This window comes from Neoarius graeffei, chromosome 17, assembly GCF_027579695.1.
Source record: "Neoarius graeffei isolate fNeoGra1 chromosome 17, fNeoGra1.pri, whole genome shotgun sequence".
In the NCBI taxonomy this organism is placed as follows: domain Eukaryota; kingdom Metazoa; phylum Chordata; class Actinopteri; order Siluriformes; family Ariidae; genus Neoarius; species Neoarius graeffei.
In genome coordinates this window covers 2212954-2231703 of record NC_083585.1, presented here as the reverse complement: position 1 = coordinate 2231703, position 18750 = coordinate 2212954, and the positions used below count along the sequence as shown (strand labels likewise).

Here is an 18750-nt window from a genome sequence, read left to right as displayed (position 1 = left end):
TGTAGTTAACTGATAGAACTGTATCAGATCAGCAATTAGAATGTTTTACTCCCCTTAGAGAAATTGAATTACTTTCATTAATCTTCGCATCAAAAGCCTGAACTTGCGTACCAGATCCCTTACCTACTGTACACGTCTATTCAAACAGATAATACCTGAAGTAATTGAACCACTTCTAAAAATAATAAATTCTTCTCTTAGGATTGGCTATGTACCCAAATCCTTTAAACTAGCAGTTATTGATTAAATAACCTGACCTTGATCCCTGTCAGCTGTCCAATATCATACCTCCCCTTTATCTCCAAGATCCTTGAAAAAGCTGTGGCACAGCAGTTATGCTCATATTTACATCCGAATAACATCCATGAAATGTATCAGTCAGGATTTAGACCTCATCATAGCACAGAGACAGCACTGGTTAAAGTAGTAAATGACCTACTGTTGGTGTCTGATCAGGGCTGTGTCTCGCTGCTTGTATTGCTTGACCTTCGTGCAGCATTTGATACCGCTGATCATTCCATTCTTCTGGATAGACTAGAAAATGTTGTGGGAGTTAAGGGAACGGCCCTCTCCTGGCTCAGCTCTAATTTAACTGATCGCTATCAGTATGTTGATGTAAATGGTGCTTTTTCTAGACATACTGAGGTAAAGTTTGGTGTTCCACAAGGTTCTGTCTTGGCTCCACTGCTTTTTTCTTTATATACATTACGTCTGGGTGATATTATTCGTAAACACTGTATTATTTTCCACTGTTATGCTGATGACACACAGTTGTGTGGTTCTGCAAAACCTGATGAGAGACACCAGCTTAATATAATTGAGTAATGTGTGAAGGACATTAGACACTGGATGCTTATTAACTTCCTTCTGCTTAATTCTGACAAGACTGAAGCACTTGTACTAGGACCACATGCAGCTAGAAGTAAGCTTTCTGATTACACAGTAACTCTGGATGGCCTTTCTGTTTCTTCACGTGCAGCAGTAAAAGACCATGGAGTGATTATTGACCCCAGTCTTTCATTTGAAAATCACATTGATAACATTACCTGGATAGCTTTCTTTCATCTCAGAAATATTGCTAAGATAAGAAATTTAATGTCACTCCATGATGCGGAAAAAAAACCGAGTACATGCTTTTGTTTCCTCCAGGTTGGATTATTGTAACGCCTTACTGTCTGGATGTTCCAGTAAGTGCATGAACAAGCTCCAGTTAGTTCAAAATGCAGCAGCAAGAGTCCTTACTAGAACTAGAAAATATGACCACATCACCCCTGTCTTATCCACACTGCATTGGCTCCCAATCAAATTTCGTATCGATTATAAAATACTACTATTGACCTTTAAAGCACTGAATAGTCTTGCGCCACAGTACCTGAGTGAACTTCTGCTCCTCTATGACCCGCCACGCCTACTTAGATCAAAGGGTGCAGGCTATCTGCTGGTTCCTCATATAGTGAAGGTTGCATCAGGGGGCAGAGCCTTTTCTTACAAAGCCCCACAGTTATGAAACAGCCTTTCAAGTAGTGTTTGGGAATCAGACACAGTCTCAGCATTTAAGTCTCGGCTGAAAACATATCTGTTTAGTCAAGCCTTTTGTTAATTGTGTTTATGAGGTAAAGATGTAGATCTGGAGGGTCCTCAGACATAGAGTCTTTGGTAAACTGGGATGTATGGATGCTGTCAGTTCCCCACTCACTTGCTCACTCCAGTCTGTTGACGATGTAGTGGCTGGCTGTTTTATGTTCCGGGGCTCCCTCATGCCTGTGTTACCTTCTGGCTCTCCACTTTTAGTGATGCTGTCATAGTTAGTTTTTGCCGGAGTCCCTGCTTGTACTCAGTGCAATATGTATACTGTTCCTACTTATTCAGGTGATATTGGGCATACCTAACAACCTGCGTTTTCTCTCGCTCCCCCCCCAATCTTTCCGTCTGAGTTACATGTCAGTCCTGGGATCAAGATGCCGAACTCTTCTGCTCCTCAGACCTGCCTGATCCATCCTGGTGCCCTGTGTCTGGTTGGAGTCTCATCGCATCGTTCCTGTGGAGGACGGCCCCATGTGGACAGTTGAAAGTCACACTTGGAGGATGCTCTGGACACTTACAGTAATTCTTTTATGGCTGAGGACTACAGTTGACTTGCTAACTTTAGGACTGCAGTTGTCATGAACAGTTTTGCACTCAAGTTTCCATCAGTGAAGAGTTACATCATCAATGAAACTGTCTTCATGTTAAAACTGTTAATGTTATAGTCATTTTGTCTGTTGTTGCCCAAATAAGGATGGGTTTCCTTTTGAGTCTGGTTCCTCTCGAGGTTTCTTCCTCATGTCATCTGAGGGAGTTTTTCCTTGCCACTGTCACCACAGGCTTGCTCATTGGGGATAGATTAGGGATAAAATTAGCTCATGTTTTAAGTCGTTAAATTCTATGAAGCTCCTTTGCGACAATGTTTATTGTTAAAAGCGCTATCCAAATAAACTTGACTTGACTTGACCTGAAAGTCCCTGCATTTGACTGTGCAAAACTCCCAACACCATTCTGTTAACATATATAGGTGCAAATATCAAGAAATAAAAGCTGAAATTCTGACCTATCACATATAGAAGGCAAGCCAAGAAGCCTTTATTTGTCACATGCAATTCTTAAGCACAAAGTGGAATTTAAACTCTGTGTTTAATGCATCTGGAGCAGTGAACACACACCCGCACACACAAGTGAGCAATGAGCACACACACATAACCAGAGCAGTGAGCAGCTATGCTACAGCACCCAGGGAGCAGTTGTGGGTTAGGTGCCCTTGCTCAAGGACACTTCAGCCTAACCTCAGGTCATGGCTACCCCATAATAACCTAACCGCATGTCCGGTGTAGAGGTAATATGTAGAGAAAACATATCAAATGTTGAAACTGAGAAATTTTATTGTTGTTTGAAAAAGATATGCTAATTTTGAATTTGATGCCAGGAACACATTTCAAAAAGTTGGGACAGGGGCATGTTTACCACTGTGCTGCATCACCTCTTGTTTTAACAAAACTCTGTAAATGTTTGGGAACTGAGGAGACCAAGTGTTGTAGTTTTGATAGAGAAATGTCCCATTGTTGCTTGATTATAGGATTTCAGTTGCTCAAGCATTTGGAGTCTCCTTTATCGTATTTTGCATTTCATAATGCACCAACTGTTTCCAATGGTAACATTTTCCAAGTGACCTGATGGACAAAATTCTGGCAACATTTTCAAAGTGGGGCGGCATGGTGGTGTCGTGGTTAGCGCTGTCGCCTCACAGCAAGAAGGTCCGGGTTCGAGCCCCGTGGCTGGCGAGGACCTTTCTGTGTGGAGTTTGCATGTTGTCCACGTGGGTTTCCTCCAGGTGCTCTGGTTTCCCCCACAGTCCAAAGACATGCAGGTTAGGTTAACTGGTGACTCCAATTTGACCGTGAATGGTTGTCTATGTGTCAGTCCTGTGATGACCTGGTGACTTGTCCAGGGTATACCCCACCTTTTGCCTGTAGTCAGCTGGGATAGGCTCCAGCTTGCCTGTGACCCTGTAGAACAGGATAAAGTGGCTAGAGATAATGAGATGAGATTTTCAAAGTGAGCTGATGGACAAAATTCTTCACGTTCTAAAAGAAAATATATATCCTATGGTTCAATACAGCTCATCTTAGAGCCTGCACAGCTCAGTAGATAGGACCAAGGTTCAACATTCTTTGAGTTACATTTAGCATTTTCTGAAGCTAAAGCGTCCTTCAAAAAGGCCACTGAAACCTGTTTTCTGAAAGCTATCTCTGACAAAGCTCAGCTCACAGTCTGACCATGGGCTGTGACCAGCAACCAAAATCAAATCAGGTTGCAAGATCTTGAAAGCATTTAGCTGCAAATTTGCACTTGATAAGTAAAACTGCCTTGGGATGAGCAGAGAAAATGCAATCATGATGAAATATTTAACAATTTCATGAGCAGATGACCATTTGCAGATGGATCTTTGACTTTTTGACAGGCAGACCCCAGGCGGTGATAATCGGTAGCCACACTTCCTCCTCGCTTATCCTGAACACAGGTGCGCCACTGGGCTGTGTGCTCAGTCCCCTCATGTACTCCTTGTTCGCCCACGACTGCACTGCTAAATTCAGTGCCAACATCGTCATCAAGATTGCTGATGACACAACCATCTCAGGCCTCCTTACGGGCAATGATGAGACGGCATGCAGAGAGGAAGTGAAGGTGTTCGCCAGCTGGTGCCAGAACAACAACCTCTCTCTCAACGTCAGGAAAACTAAGGAGATGATAGTGGACTACAGGAGACAGCAAGGGAGGACACACTAGGCCATCTACATCAATGAGGATGAGGTCGAAAGGGTCAGCAGCTTCAAGTTCCACACTGTGGTCAGGAAAGCTCGCTAGGGGCCGTGCTTCCTGAGGAGGCTGAAGAAGTTTGGCATGAAGGCAAACATCATTTCAAACTACTACAGGTCCACAATCGACATATCACAAGACTCTGTTTATATCACAACATATCACAAGACTCCGTTTACATATTACCAACATATCTCCTGACTCTGTTTACATATCATGAAAACATTTACATATTTACTATTTCCACATTTACCAACACATATCAAAACTCTGTTTACATGGTCAGTACTTCATTGGTCTTCAACAAAGTGCAATTACTGGTAGCCGCACGTGTCAGTTTTTCCGATGTGCAATACAGGTGCAATACAAGTGTATAATCTGGGTTATATCATTGAATTTTCAGTTTCACTGCTTCATCTCTGAGTTTGTCCATGGATTGCAACTGTTAGCATGGCTTGTGAGGGATAGCAAAATGGGAAAGGATCACCACTGCTTGAAACCTTACGTCGGCTTGGGGCACGATGATTGGTGCGTGTGACCTCGGATCAGACGCTTCTCGCACTGCTACTTGGTTCTCTCTTACCCCATCCAGCACTTTGTACAAGACTCGTTCTTCACACTGACGAAGCTTCTGCCCAGAGTCTGACCATGGGCTGTGACCAGCAACCCTTTGAGAGAGGGAAAATTTTCTTACAGATAACATCTCCACTCAGTTCTGCATCACTCTTACAGTGGTGCTGGGAACTTTGTGAACCCTTTAGAATTTTCTATATTTCTGCATAAATATGACCTAAAACATCATCAGATTTTCTTACAAGTCCTAAAAGTAGATAAAGAGAACCCAGTTAAACAAATGAGACAAAAATATTATACTTGGTCATTTATTTATTGAGGAAAATGATCCAATATTAGATATCTGTCAGTGGCAAAAGTATGTGAATCTTTGCTTTCAGTATCTGATGTGACCCTCTTGTGCAGCGATAACTACAACTAAACATTTCCGGTAACTGTGGATCAGTCCTGCACACCGGCTTGGAGGAATTTTAGCCCATTTCTCCATACAGAACAGCTTCAACTCTGGGAAGTTGGTGGGTTTCCTCACATGAACTGCTCACTTCAGGTCCTTCCACAACATGAACGAATTTCCATTGGATTAAGGTCAGGACTTTGACTTGGCCATTCCAAAACATTAACTTTATTCTTTAACCATTCTTTGGTAGAACGACTTGTGTGCTTAGGGTCATTGTCTTGCTGCATGACCCACCTTCTCTTGAGACTCAGTTCATGGACAGATGTCCTGACATTTTCCTTTAGAAATCGCTGGCATAATTCAGAATTCATTGTTCCCTCAATGATGGCAAGCCATGCTGGCCCAGATGCAGCAAAACAGGCCCAAACCATGATACTACCACCACCATGTTTCACAGATGGGATAAGGTTATTAGGCTGGAATGCAGTGTTTTCCTTTCTCCAAACATAAAGCTTCTCATTTAAACCAAAAAGTTCTATTTTGGTCTCATCTGTCCACAGAACATTTTTCCAATAGCCTTCTGGTTTGTCCATGTGATCTTTAGCAAACTGAAGATGAGTAGCAATGTTCTTTTTGGAGATCAGTGGCTTTCTTCTTGCAACCCTGCTATGCACACCATTGTTGTTCAGTGTTCTCCTGATGGTGGACTCATGAACATTAGCCAATGTGAGAGAGGCCTTCAGTTGCTTAGGAGTTACCCTGGGGTCCTTTGTGACCTCGCCAACTATTACACACCTTGCTCTTGCAATGATCTTTGTTGTTTGACCACTCCTGGGGAGAGTAACAATGGTCTTGAATTTCCTCCATTTGTACACAGTCTGTCTGACTGTGGCTTGATGGAGTCCAAACTATTTAGAGATGGTTTTGTAATCTTTTCCAGCCTGACTAAATAAAATAAAAAATAACAGCTACTTTTCTGGAAAATGCCTTAGTTCTCACCAATGGCCTAAGCACTTCAAAGGTGGCCTTTACACATCAAGGCTGTCCCATATGGTCTAGTGGCCAGGATTCCTGGTTTTCACCCAGGTGGCCTGGGTTAGACTCCCAGTATGGGAATGTGTCTTTGTTGTGTCACTTGAGTTGCAAGTCACATGACCTTGAGTGAAATCTTCATTCTATAGGCTCTTGCTTTCATGAGTCCTTTTGGTGTCATGATGGGACAAGAACTCTCATGTGTTAGGGTTTTGCTGGGAATCAAACCCGGGTTGCTGGTGTAGTAATCCAGCAAACCCCCACTAGGCCACCAGGGGAATGACTCAAGTGCAGAGGAGTGAGGCGACAGTAGAGTACAAAAATAGTTTATTGACAACGCTCAGAAGATCACAAATCCAAAGCAAAAAATAACAAAAGTAAAATCCAAACACTCAGAAGATATAAGGGAAAATAAAACATCCAAAAGTTCAAAGTCAAAATCCAAAACCAGAAAAGAAGAGGCAAAAATCCAATGCTCAGAAGATCCAAAACTGTTAAGTACAAAGTCCAAAGAGTCCAAAAGAAAGCAAAATACAAAGAACACAAGGACATAGGCAAGGTACACAGTACAGAGGTTACTAGCCATAAACAGCACAAAGACTCAGTGACAAGAGACCTAACTGAGGAAGTATATATAGCCAGGGTAATGAAGAAACTAGGCGGGGCAGAAAATGAAGAACAGGTGGGGTAAGAGGCACATGAAAACAAACACAAAACACAGAAACAATAGTGGCCTCTAGCTGTCAAAACAAACATAACAAGACAAAGAAATAATAGCGGCCTCTAGCAGTCAAAACAAACATAACAAGACAGAGAAATAATAGCGGCCTCTAGAGGCCAAGATAGTCCCAAGTCCTAACAGGACCTCCCCCTCAAGGAGCGTCTCCTGACGTTCCCAGAACGATCAGGATGGGCCAAATGGAAGTCCCGACAAAGTTCTTTATCTAAAACGTCCCGACCGGGGACCCAACAGCGCTCCTCAGGGCCATAGCCCTCCCAGTCCACTAGGTATTGAAGCCTGCCACGGACCTGGTGGGAGTCCAGCAGGCGGCGCACAGTGAACACGGTCTGACCCTGGAGGATGTGGGGAGGCGGGGGATTCCTAGGGGCAGGGGCATAAGAGGACGACAGTACGGGCCGCAACAGGGATACATGGAATGTGGGGTTGATCCTTAGAGTCCGGGGGAACTGGAGCCGGTAGGTGACAGGGTTCACCCTGTGCACAACCTTGAAGGGGCCAACATAGCGAGGGGCAAGCTTGCGGTTCTCCACCCACAGAGGAAGGTCCTTGGTGGACAGCCAAACCCGCTGCCCAGGGCGGAAAATGTGGGCAGGCCTTCTATGGCGGTTGGCCTGAGTCTGGTTGGCCCTGGAAGTCTGGATGAGGGTCCTCCTAACCTTGTTCCAGGTCTTGCGACACCGTCTCATGTACTGGTTGTCCAAGGGCACCCCAGCGTCCTCCTCCTGTTCTGGAAACAGAGGTGGCTGGAACCCGAATTGGCACTGGAATGGCGACAACCTGGTGGCCGATGACTGCAGGGTGTTGTGGGCATACTCCGCCCATGGCAGCCAGGTGCTCCATGATGTCAGGTTATCCATCACCAGGCCTCGCAGGGTGGTTTCCAGGTCCTGGTTGAGCCTCTCCGTCTGGCCATTGGACTGGGGGTGGAACCCAGAGGAGAGGATGGCGGTGGCCTCGATGAGCTTGCAGAACCCCCGCCACACTCGGGAGGAGAACTGGGGCCCCCGGTCTGAGATGATGTCCTGTGGGAGCCTGAAGACTCGGAAGACATGAGTAAATATTAATTTGGCTGTTTCAAGGGCAGAAGGGAGCTTGCACAGCGGTATGAAGCGGCAGGCCTTAGAGAATCTGTCAACTATTACCAAAATGACAGTGTTACCTTGTGAGTCTGGAAGGCCCATGATGAAGTCGACCGCCATGGGACCAGGGATGCCGGGGAATGGGCAGGGGATGCAGGAGGCCCTGGGGATGCTGTTGTGGGTTCTTGCTTCTGGTGCAGACATCACAGGACAGGACGAATGACCTCACTTCCTTCTCCATGCATGGCCACCAGAAGCATCTTTTCAAGAAGTCCAGGGTCCTCCGAGCTCCCGGGTGGGCGGTGAGACGGGACGAGTGACCCCACTGGAGAACCTTGGCCCGGGCTTGACGTGGGACGTACAGGAGGCCCGGTGGACCTGTCCCAGGATCAGGGTCCTGGCATTGAGCTTGTCGGATGGCCTCCTCAACACCCCAGTGGACAGGGGCCACAATCCGGGACACAGGGATAATAGGCCCAGCTTCACTCTCCGTTCGTGGAGGAGAACAGCCTGGAAAGAGCGTCAGGTTTGGTGTTCTTAGAGCCAGGGCGGTACGATAGGGTGAAGTTGAATCGACTGAAAAACAAGGCCCACCTAGCCTGTCATGGATTCAGTCTCTTGGCTTGCTGGAGGTACTCCAGGTTCTTGTGGTCCATCCAAACCAGGAATGGATGTTGCGCTCCCTCCAGCCAGTGCCGCCATTCCTCAAGGGCCAGTTTAACCGCGAGCAGTTCTCGGTCCCCCACATCATACCGGGACTCCGCAGGACTCAGATGGTGGGAGAAGTATGCGCAGGGGTGCAACCTTCCATCCGAGCATTGAGAGAGGACCGGGCCGACGCCACTGTCCGAAGCGTCCAACTCAACGATGAAAGGTTGTGATGTGTCAGGGAGGACCAGAATGGGTGCCATGCAGAAGCGGTGCTTGAGGTCCTTGAAGGCCTTTTCCGCCTGAGGAGACCAGACATAAGATCCACCTGTCTTCTTGGTGAGGTCCGATATGGGCGCTGCAACAGAACTGAAGTTCCTGACAAACTTGCGGTAGAAGTTAGCAAATCCTAAGAACCACTGAACCTCTTTAACGGACTTGGGAGTGGGCCAGTCCCAGACGGCCAGGGTCTTGGCTGGATCCATCTGGAGTTGTCCCATCCGTACAATAAAACCCAGAAAGGAGACCTCAGGGACATGAAACTCACATTTCTGGGCTTTAGCAAACAGATGGTTCTGTAGCAGCCTCTGGAGAACCTGGCGGACATGGTGGCGGTGCTCCTGCAAGGTCTTGGAAAATATCAGGATGTCGTCGAGGTAGGCAAAAATGTACTGGTTGATCATATCCCTCAAGACGTCGTTGATAAGGGCCTGAAAAACTGCTGGTGCATTGGTGAGTCCGAAGGCCATTACTTGGTACTCATAGTGCCCTGACGGGGTGTTAAAGGTGGTCTTCCACTCGTCTCCCTGTCAGATATGGATGAGGTGGTAAGCATTCCGTGAGTCCAACTTGGTGAAGACAGTGGCGCCTTGGAGCAGGTCGAATGCTGTGGACATCAGCGGAAGGGGATAGCGGTTGCGCACAGTGATCTTGTTCAGGCCCCTGTAGTCAATACACGGTCGGAGCCCCCCATCCTTCTTGCCGACAAAGAAGAAGCCGGCACCAGCAGGTGAGGTGGAGGGTCGAATGAACCCAGAGGCCAGAGCGTCCTTGATGTATTCCTCCATGGCCCTGCGTTCTGGCTGAGAGAGGGAAAACAGTCTGCCCTGAGGAGGGGTAGCCCCAGGGAGCAAGTCGATGGCACAGTCATAGGCATGGTGCAGAGGAAGAACGGCGGCCCTACTCTTGCTGAAAACCTCCTTCAGATCCCAGTACTCTGTGGGAACTTGAGATAACTCGGTGAGATCAGGGGGCTCGGCAGGAGACACAGGAGAGCTAGAGAGCAGGCAAGAGGCATGGCATGCAGGGCCCCATTCCACAACCTGGTTTGTTACCCAGTCTATGCTAGGATTGTGGCGGGTAAGCCAAGGAAGGCCTAGAATCACTGGGAACTCTGGTGAATGAATCAGGTGCAGGGATATTTCTTCTTTGTGACCTTGAGACTGGAGAAAGACTGGAGAAGTTACTTGGGTGACTCTTCCATCACCTAAAGCTTGACCATCCAGGGCAGACACAGATAGTGGGACTTCAAGAGGAGCAGTAGGGACATTGATTCTTCGGGCGAAGTGGGCATCCATAAAATTTCCAGCCACCCCGGAGTCTAACAAGGCCTGGCAAGAGTGAACGGACTCACCCCAGGAGATGGAGACAGGGATGTAGACTCCTTGGCCGGGAAGTTTGGGAGAGAAGGTAGCCCCTGTCACAACCCTCCCTCGGCTGGACGGGGCTGTCCTTTTCCCGAGAACTCGGAAAATGAAGCTCGGAAATGACCCGGCTTGCCACAGTAGATGCAGCACTTGTCCCTCCTTCTGCGCTCCCTCTCAGGTGCGGAGAGGCAAGTACGACCCACTTGCATGGGTTCTGGACAGTCACTGGAGGAGGTGGACAGACTCCAGGTTGAGGCAGGGGAAGCTCAGGACTTGGGGGCACTCTCTAATCCTGTTGTCAAGATGAATGGCATGTGAGATCAGTGTTTCGAGGTCACTTGGGCATCCGATAGAGGCCAGACCATCTTTGATGGGGTCAGACAGACCATGGTGGAAGGCTGAAACCAGGGCAGTCTCGTTCCACCCACCGACTGCTGCGAGCATCCGGAACGAGATGGCGTAGTCTGCAATGCTTCCTCCCTGCCGGATGGACATGAGCTTCCTGGCTGCATCTTTACTGATGTCCGCCTGATCGAAGACACGAAGCATCTCCTCCATAAACAGCTTGAAATCAGAACACTCGGATCCCTGTCTCTGCCAGATGGCTGTTGCCCAAGCTCGTGCCTTATCAGCTAACAAAGTTATCACATATGCAATCTTGTGGCGATCCGTCGTGTAGGTGGTAGGCTGGAGCTCAAAGGTGAGTTGGCACTGGGTAAGGAACTCCCGGCACTCACCGTGCTTGCCGCCATACCCCTGTGGTGCAGGAAGGCAGGGTTCGCAAGGTGAAGGAGGCAGCGTGGCAGGAGGCACTGGAGCGGTAGCAGATGGTGGAGCGGAAGCAGGATCAGGAGGGGATGCAGGCAGAGGAGTCAGCTGTGCCAGGGTCTTCCCAATTTGCTGAAGCAGTACCTCTTGACGAGCAAGGGCCTCACATTGGCTGGCAAGTGTTCGTCCATGGTAGCTCCGAAGCATGTTAAAGCAGCCATAATTCCCTGAAGGTTAGTTGGGTAGACAGTTGAAGAAGCATCTGCTGAGTTGGTCATGACTGAGTCTTTCTGTTTGGGAATCGAACCCAGGTCACTGGTGTAGTAATCCAGCAAAACCCCACTAGGCCACCAGGGGAATGACTCAAGTGCAGAGGAGTGAGTACAAAAACAGTTTATTGACAATGCTCAGAAGATCACAAATCCAAAGCAAAAAATAAAAATCCAAACGCTCAGAAGATATAAGGGAAAATAAAACATCCAAAAGTTCAAAGTCAAAATCCAAAACCAGAAAAGAAGAGGCAAAAATCCAACTCTCAGAAGATCCAAAAATGTCAAGTACAAAGTCCAAAGAGTCCAAAAGAAAGCAAAATACAAAGAACACAAGGACATAGGCAAGGTACATGGTACAGAGGTTACTAGCCATAAACAGCACAAAGACTCAGTGACAAGAGACCTAACTGAGGAAGTATATATAGCCAGGGTAATTAAGAAACTAGGCAGGGTAGAAAATGAAGAACAGGTGGGGTAAGAGGCACATGAAAAGAAACACAAAACACAGAAACAATAGCGGCCTCTAGCTGTCAAAACAAACATAACAAGACAAAGAAATAATAGCGGCCTCTAGCAGTCAAAACAAACATAACAAGACAGAGAAATATTAGCAGCCTCTAGAGGCCAAGACAGTCCCAAGTCCTAACATCATGACAGTGCAGAAGATTCCAAGATTCACTCTTGGCTTACTCAGCTTAGCTCTCTCTTACCCCATCTAAGGTCCTGGGCCCGGCTTTTTGTTAACTCCAACAAAGGCTGTACTCTGAATCTGACCACAGCAGCCGGTGTTCAGCGTTACAGCTATTTTTTAACACCGTGGACTCAAACCTGTACAGAGGGAAAGGGTAAGGGTCCGGGTTTTCACTACACCAGGCCAAATGGGTGCCAGTGCATCCAGCTGTTCTTCCAACATCTGATGTAGGGGTGGCTACCATGCCCATAACCATAGTAACCCTTTCACAGTACAGTTTGAACACACCAATCTCTGTACTCGACGCCATGTTCTATCTCCGCCCATTCTTCTGAATCCCTGTAACGGTATTGGACAGAGACGATACCAGATACCAAATACAGTGATGTCACGACTGCTTTAAACCAGTGGTGGCACTGAAATTCTGTCTCTCTGGTGGTGGATTTCCTCTCTGGCGGTGGATTCCACATGTGAAAGAGAAGCCGTGCATTGGTGCTACAGAAGGACAGAGAATGAAGAACCAGCTATTGATACTGGACTTTAGCCAAAGTTCAATGTATTTGACCTTCGCAGAGTTGTAATAATAATTGAGCTGGTTAGTTACTGCAGCCCATGCAGTGTTTCAAAGAGAAAAGGCGACTGGATTACTTTTCCCTTTTTCAACGTTGACGAATTATAAACAAGATTCCTTCTAGATTATCGGACAGCCAACGGGACACCGAGGATCTTCAGCTAATGAGCTGTAAGGAACAAAACCGTCTTCATCCTGGATCTGCATCCCGTGCTATCTTCAGAGAAGGCACACTTCAATCGCTAACAAGAGCTAGCCCATCTAGTCGTAGACATTTTTAGGGTATCATTTGTGACAAAATCACAGAGAGATGGTCTTCTTCTTTGTATCTTCTCTTCTCTTATTCACCACGAATAAAAATAATAATAATAAAAAAGCCCCAAGACAAGGAATGACACTTTCAGCCTTGACTTTGCTCCATTTTGGCAACCGCTCAGGGATTAATGCACTGGACCTGAAATGCACTGGGGTTCTTTTCAGTGCAAGTTGAAGCCTGCCTTCATGGTGTCAGCTGGTGGTGTCAACTGACCCTTTTATAGTGTTTGCCAATTAATTTCACCAAGGGTGTCATCTATTTCATTTACGTTACAGAACTTTGAAAATGAGAATGCTGTCAGATTTGTGGAAATCCCTGATTCACAAATGTGGTCCCAGAATACCAAATGTGGTCCCAGAATACCGTATGTTCGGTGCAGTAGATTTGATATTGTTTCCTCATCAAATGCATGCACTTCCCCCAGAACTGCTGGTAATTAGCAGAAGAATAGAATGAGGTGTGTTGGGAGAAGAGAAAATATAATAGAGGGCAGCACAAGTTGCTTGGAAACCATCCATGAAGGCAGAAAACCCTTTTGCCTTCTTACACTCACAGCTAATATACCCTCCCCGTCAGGGAATCAAACCCTGGTCTTCTGCCTGACAGGTAGAGATACTGGCCACTATACTAACGAGGACAAAGGTCACCACCTTGTATAGATCATGGACAGTTCCGAAAAACTAAGAAATAAAAAACCCAAGACAAGGAATGACCCTTTCAGCCTTGACTTTGCTCAATTTTGGCAATCACTCAGGGATTAATGCACTGGACCTGAAATGCACTGGGGTTCTTTTCAGTGCAAGTTGAACCCTGCCTTCAAGGTGTTAGCTGGTGGTGTCAACTGATGTTCGGTGCAGGAGATTTTATATTGTGTCTTTATTGACAGTTTGTCCCTGCTCAGAGAAATGCTGAAGATTGATTACTAAATTAAATAATAATGGGTCTTTTAGACAGCGCAGCGTGTTGTTCTGCGTGGCTCTTGACTCCCATCATGGACCCTGAACACTTCTGCACTGGCTAAAAAAGGTCTTCAGAGGCTCCATTTCCTGAGGACTCTGAGGAAAGCAAAACTGCCTCAACAGCTGCTGATGAACTTCTACAGGTGCACAATAGAGTCACTGATCATGCACTGCATCACTCGAGCTGCACCTTGGAAGATAAGAAGACCCTGCAGCACATCATAAAAACAGCTCAGCGGATCACAGGCACTCCACTTCCATCACTGGAAGAAATCCATCACTCCCGGTATACTCGCAGGGCCAAAAACATTATCAAGGACCCAACCCATCCTGGACACGGACTCTTTACCCCCTGGAAAGCGTTACAGAACTCTGTATGCCCGCACAACCCGGCTGAGGAATAGTTTTTACCCCATAGCTATCACACTACTGAACTCACAGCACTCACTGCCTCCGCCAACTAATCCACAGGTCTGAACAGCACACCTCCACTCACTCACTGCTGCTATACTACTGTGCAATACAGCCCATGGCATTTGACCGGTTCTGTATATTCTGTGCTGTATTTTATTATATCAACACTAGTGCAATAACATACTAGTACAATATTCCTCTATGTGTAATACTCATGCACTTTATCATATACATAATCTTACTCCTTCATTTGTACATATTACCTCAATAATTCTGAACATCAGCACTATTTAATTTCTGCTAGGTTTGGTGAGAAAAGCAAATGCTAAACATCTTTTGCAATGCTCAGCTGTAATTGTAGAGGTACAGTTTTGGTTTACCTATGGTATTTTGGTCCAAACAGAGTGTACACCTATATACATTTACTGTAACACAGATTTGAAAAACGATAGGCTTTAACACACCATTTATTGTGAGCATTGTGTTTATAGAAGAGAAAAGGCCTGGGAGTAGACCAGTGGCGGCTAGTAGTCTTTCAAACAGGGGAGGCTGGTCGGTTACGATATTTCCAGATTTTAAAAGAAAAAACACATCAATTTTGCCCATACTCTTGCCTCTGATCTGGCTGATTGTTGGCAGCGTCACAAACTGTGAAATAACAGGTTCTTTTGGCCCATTAGCCTACTGTCCAATATACATGATGGTGGTGTTGGGGGGGTATATTTTAACATTTTATATTTTAAAATTGTGGCATGTTGTTTAAAAATTGACCTCGGCTGTGTTTTTGTTTAAAAATGTTTTCCAAATTGTAGTGGTGTTTAATTCATATCCAGAAAAACATATATTCCAATATAATATACTCAGCATAAACATTTTAAATAGATTCTATATTTTTGGTCCATCCATGACATATTACTAAAGTAGCCTATTTACTCTTGTTGATGTGGGTCACTTGCTGTTAGCCAATTCACTTTCTCGTACCAGGAGAGCTGAAAGGAACGAGTATTATTCCCTACCTTTTTCACCAAGTCAAACTGAGGCGTTGGTCTACCCTGCTCTTTAATTTTATCCTCGAAAGGAAGACTGGCAAATGGCTTCACCAAAATTAAATCAGCAATGCTTGGCATCCATGCGCAGCTTTCTTGCTAGCTAACTAGCCCCCTCAAGTTCAAATTCAGTCACTCAAATAAACGAAATTTCTGGAACTAAGATAGCAAACTTGACAACACTATATTTACACTTTATTTACAATGAAAATATATACAAACTAAAAAAGCTGGTAGAAACCGGATGTAATGAATGAAATCGAAATGTAAGCCGATCTCTTACAATACACCACAGCACTTACGAATCCGCATGGGACTGAACTGATGTTGCCAGATACTGCTGACGTTATCCAGCCCAAAATATGTTCAAAACCCGCCAAAATGCACTTAAAACCGCCCAATTGGGCGGGAAACCGCCCAATCTGGCAACACTGTCCGCTGCCTGTCTATGGACCCTTTTCACGTGACGTCACGACAAATGCGGCCGCCATTTTGGACGTGTACTACCAGTAGTTTACCACAGCCAGCATTGAGGAACGGCAGCAAAGAAAGTGTTTATTTTCAGCAAGACTTCCATCATGCCACTATATTGTTGTGCACCTGGATGTAGTAACCATCAACAAACAAGGCAAGGGTTATCATTTTATCGGATCCCGATGGAGAAGATGGATAGCGGCCATTAACAGATTGGCAGCCCTCGGCATACCAACGCTTGTGTAGTGACCACTTTGTTGGAGGTAAGACGAATAAAATTAGCCAGAAAAGGCATTACATTGCTGTTAACATTCTGTGGCGGCGAGTGTGTAACCAAATAGGCTAAAATAACCCATTGTAACCTCTTTGTTCTTCTGTAGTACCTATTAGCTAACGACATTAGCTAGCGTTGTGTTCCTTTGCTGTTGGTAGACTGTAGGACAGATCAGAGGCAGTGTTCTACAAACAGCGCTTAATTTGAGGGGGAGCAAGCCGGAGCGCGCTCCGGAACCTCGGGCGTTGGCTCCGGCAGCTATTTACACTGGATCCAGTGATCCGACACCTCTCTTGACTATGTAACAACAAAAAAAAAACGATTGTCTTTAGGCTTGCCATCCTTCCACTTGCGAGTGGTAAGTGATCTGCGCTGGGATCACACACACAGCGGCTCAGTCCCGAATCGTGGCTCGTGCACTTCACTCGCGCGCTGTGAGCTGCGCAGGACCGGAGTGCGCACCCTCCAGAGGGCACTCGCTGTTCAGGGCGGAGTGATTTGGAGTGCAGGATGCCTGCGGAGCCGAGCGTATCCGTGTATTGGTGTTGCTGTGTGCAGACGAATCGTGTATTGGTGTTGCTGTGTGCACACTAATCGCTTTTAAAAACGTTAATCTGATGATCCGCTGATACGGTCTAATGTAAACATGGGCTAAGTGTTCAAAACAAGAGGAACATGTATTTGTCTCTTAAATCCAGGCCGTTCCCTGTAATCTCTAACAATGGTTGGAGAAAGTAATGGCAAATAGTGAGTGCACAAACCATAGAAGGTAAACTGTACACAGCACCAGGGCAGTGTGATGGTATGTCTACTTTTAGATTGTGTTAGCTTATCAATGAACACACTCGTCACTCGACGAGTTTCACGTCTTTACGACGGATACTTAAATGTGTGTTAGGTATTATTGTTGCAGTCTAAGCAGTCATTGTAGCAGCTAGATGAGCGAGAACCGAAAGCGTCTGTGCCATAAACCGCTATTTCTATACGGCGTTGCTAATGTGTCGTTACTGTTGTTATTTCTCCCTCTGCTCGCCCTGTAAATGCCCTATGTCGCTGGATAGCGAAGGTGTTTTCTGCATCTCGCTCCTTTTTCTTGTATGTTCTCCGTTTGTTGCCTTCCTCGGATTCAAACCAATTCGAGCCGAAGTCCGCTACATGTCCAAAATGGTGGTCGCGTTTACGAAGGTCACGTGACTGAAAAGGGTCTATAGTTGAAACGAGCTGTCAATCAAAGAAAATATCCGGCCGCTTTCACCAATCACCAGTCTCCTCGCGGAAACTGCCATGTCCCTCCCATGTGAGGCTCGGAGTCCGTGGGCGGGCATTTTCGCAGTATTTGTCCAATAACCATCTTGCATTTTGAGATTGAAAAGCGCATAGCTCCCAAATGCCATTGAAGTCCACTGAGGCTGGGAGTCCGTGAGACTCCGTGGGCGGGCATTTTCGCAGTATTTGTCCAATAACCATCTTGCATTTTGAGATTGAAAAGCGCATAGCTCCCAAATGCCATTGAAGTCCATTGAGGCTGGGAGTCCGTGAGACTCCGTGGGCGGGCATTTTCGCAGTATTTGTCCAATAATCGTCTTGCATTTTGAGATTGACAAGCACATAGCTCCCAATCCACTGAGGCTGGGCTGCATCGCCCTGTCACGAGGGGGAAAAACTCACGCACACATTAGGCAAGCTGGAGAAAGTTATAAGGGAATGATTTCGCACTGTAGTGGGTTGAGCACATATATTTCTATGATTCTGGATCTGAAATAGCAATGTTATAAGGTCGGCTATAACATAAGCCTAGCGCAATTCATCCTACACGATGTTCGTCATTTTTAGAGGAGGCTGAGCCTCCCTCGTTGTCTTAGAGCAATCGCCCGTGGAGTAGACAGTGCTGAGTGTGTTCATTAGAGCGCTGGCTTTATTTTGACAGATGGGTTTGATGTTTTGCATGTTGGTTTATTTTGCCCAACTGGTGAAATGAATAGGATTTCCCTGTAAATGAAACTTGGAGTGTAAGAATGAGGTTAGTGTTGGTGAAAATGCAGCTAATTTAGAACTTTATAGATTCTGTATTAAATTTTGCATTTGAGAGAGCTGATAAAGTAAGGTCTGATATTTGTTATTGCATTCCTTTCTGTGCTGCTGCTGGTAACTTAAAGAAGTAAGTGGCATTTTAACAATGCTGGGTCATTTTAACTCAGTGAAAAGAGTTATGCATTTCACCTGGCAGGTTGGGTTACTTTAACAAGGCCATTAATTTAAATTTACGTAATGGTTGGATTCTTATTTCAGCCCAATATTTTGATTATATTGAGTGCAATGCTGGGTTAAACTTACCAAATCAATGACTTGTTGTTTTTTTATTGGCTCCTTGTTGTCCTTAATTAGCCATTAGCCTAACCATTGTTTATTCATTGTTAATCATGGCTAATCTTTAATGATAAATTATTGTTGGTCACTATTAAATTCAACGTGCTCAATCTGTAAGTGTTTACAGCTAT

The 18750-nt window shown here is 45.8% G+C and overlaps 1 non-coding gene across 1 annotated transcript; it reads left to right on the top strand.

Annotated features, from left to right (window-relative positions):
• The first annotated feature begins 6364 nt into the window (after positions 1-6364).
• Positions 6365-6436, top strand: trnae-uuc (transfer RNA glutamic acid (anticodon UUC)). Its single transcript has one exon. It is a non-coding gene; the product is annotated as a tRNA-Glu (tRNA).
• The last annotated feature ends 12314 nt before the right edge of the window (positions 6437-18750 follow it).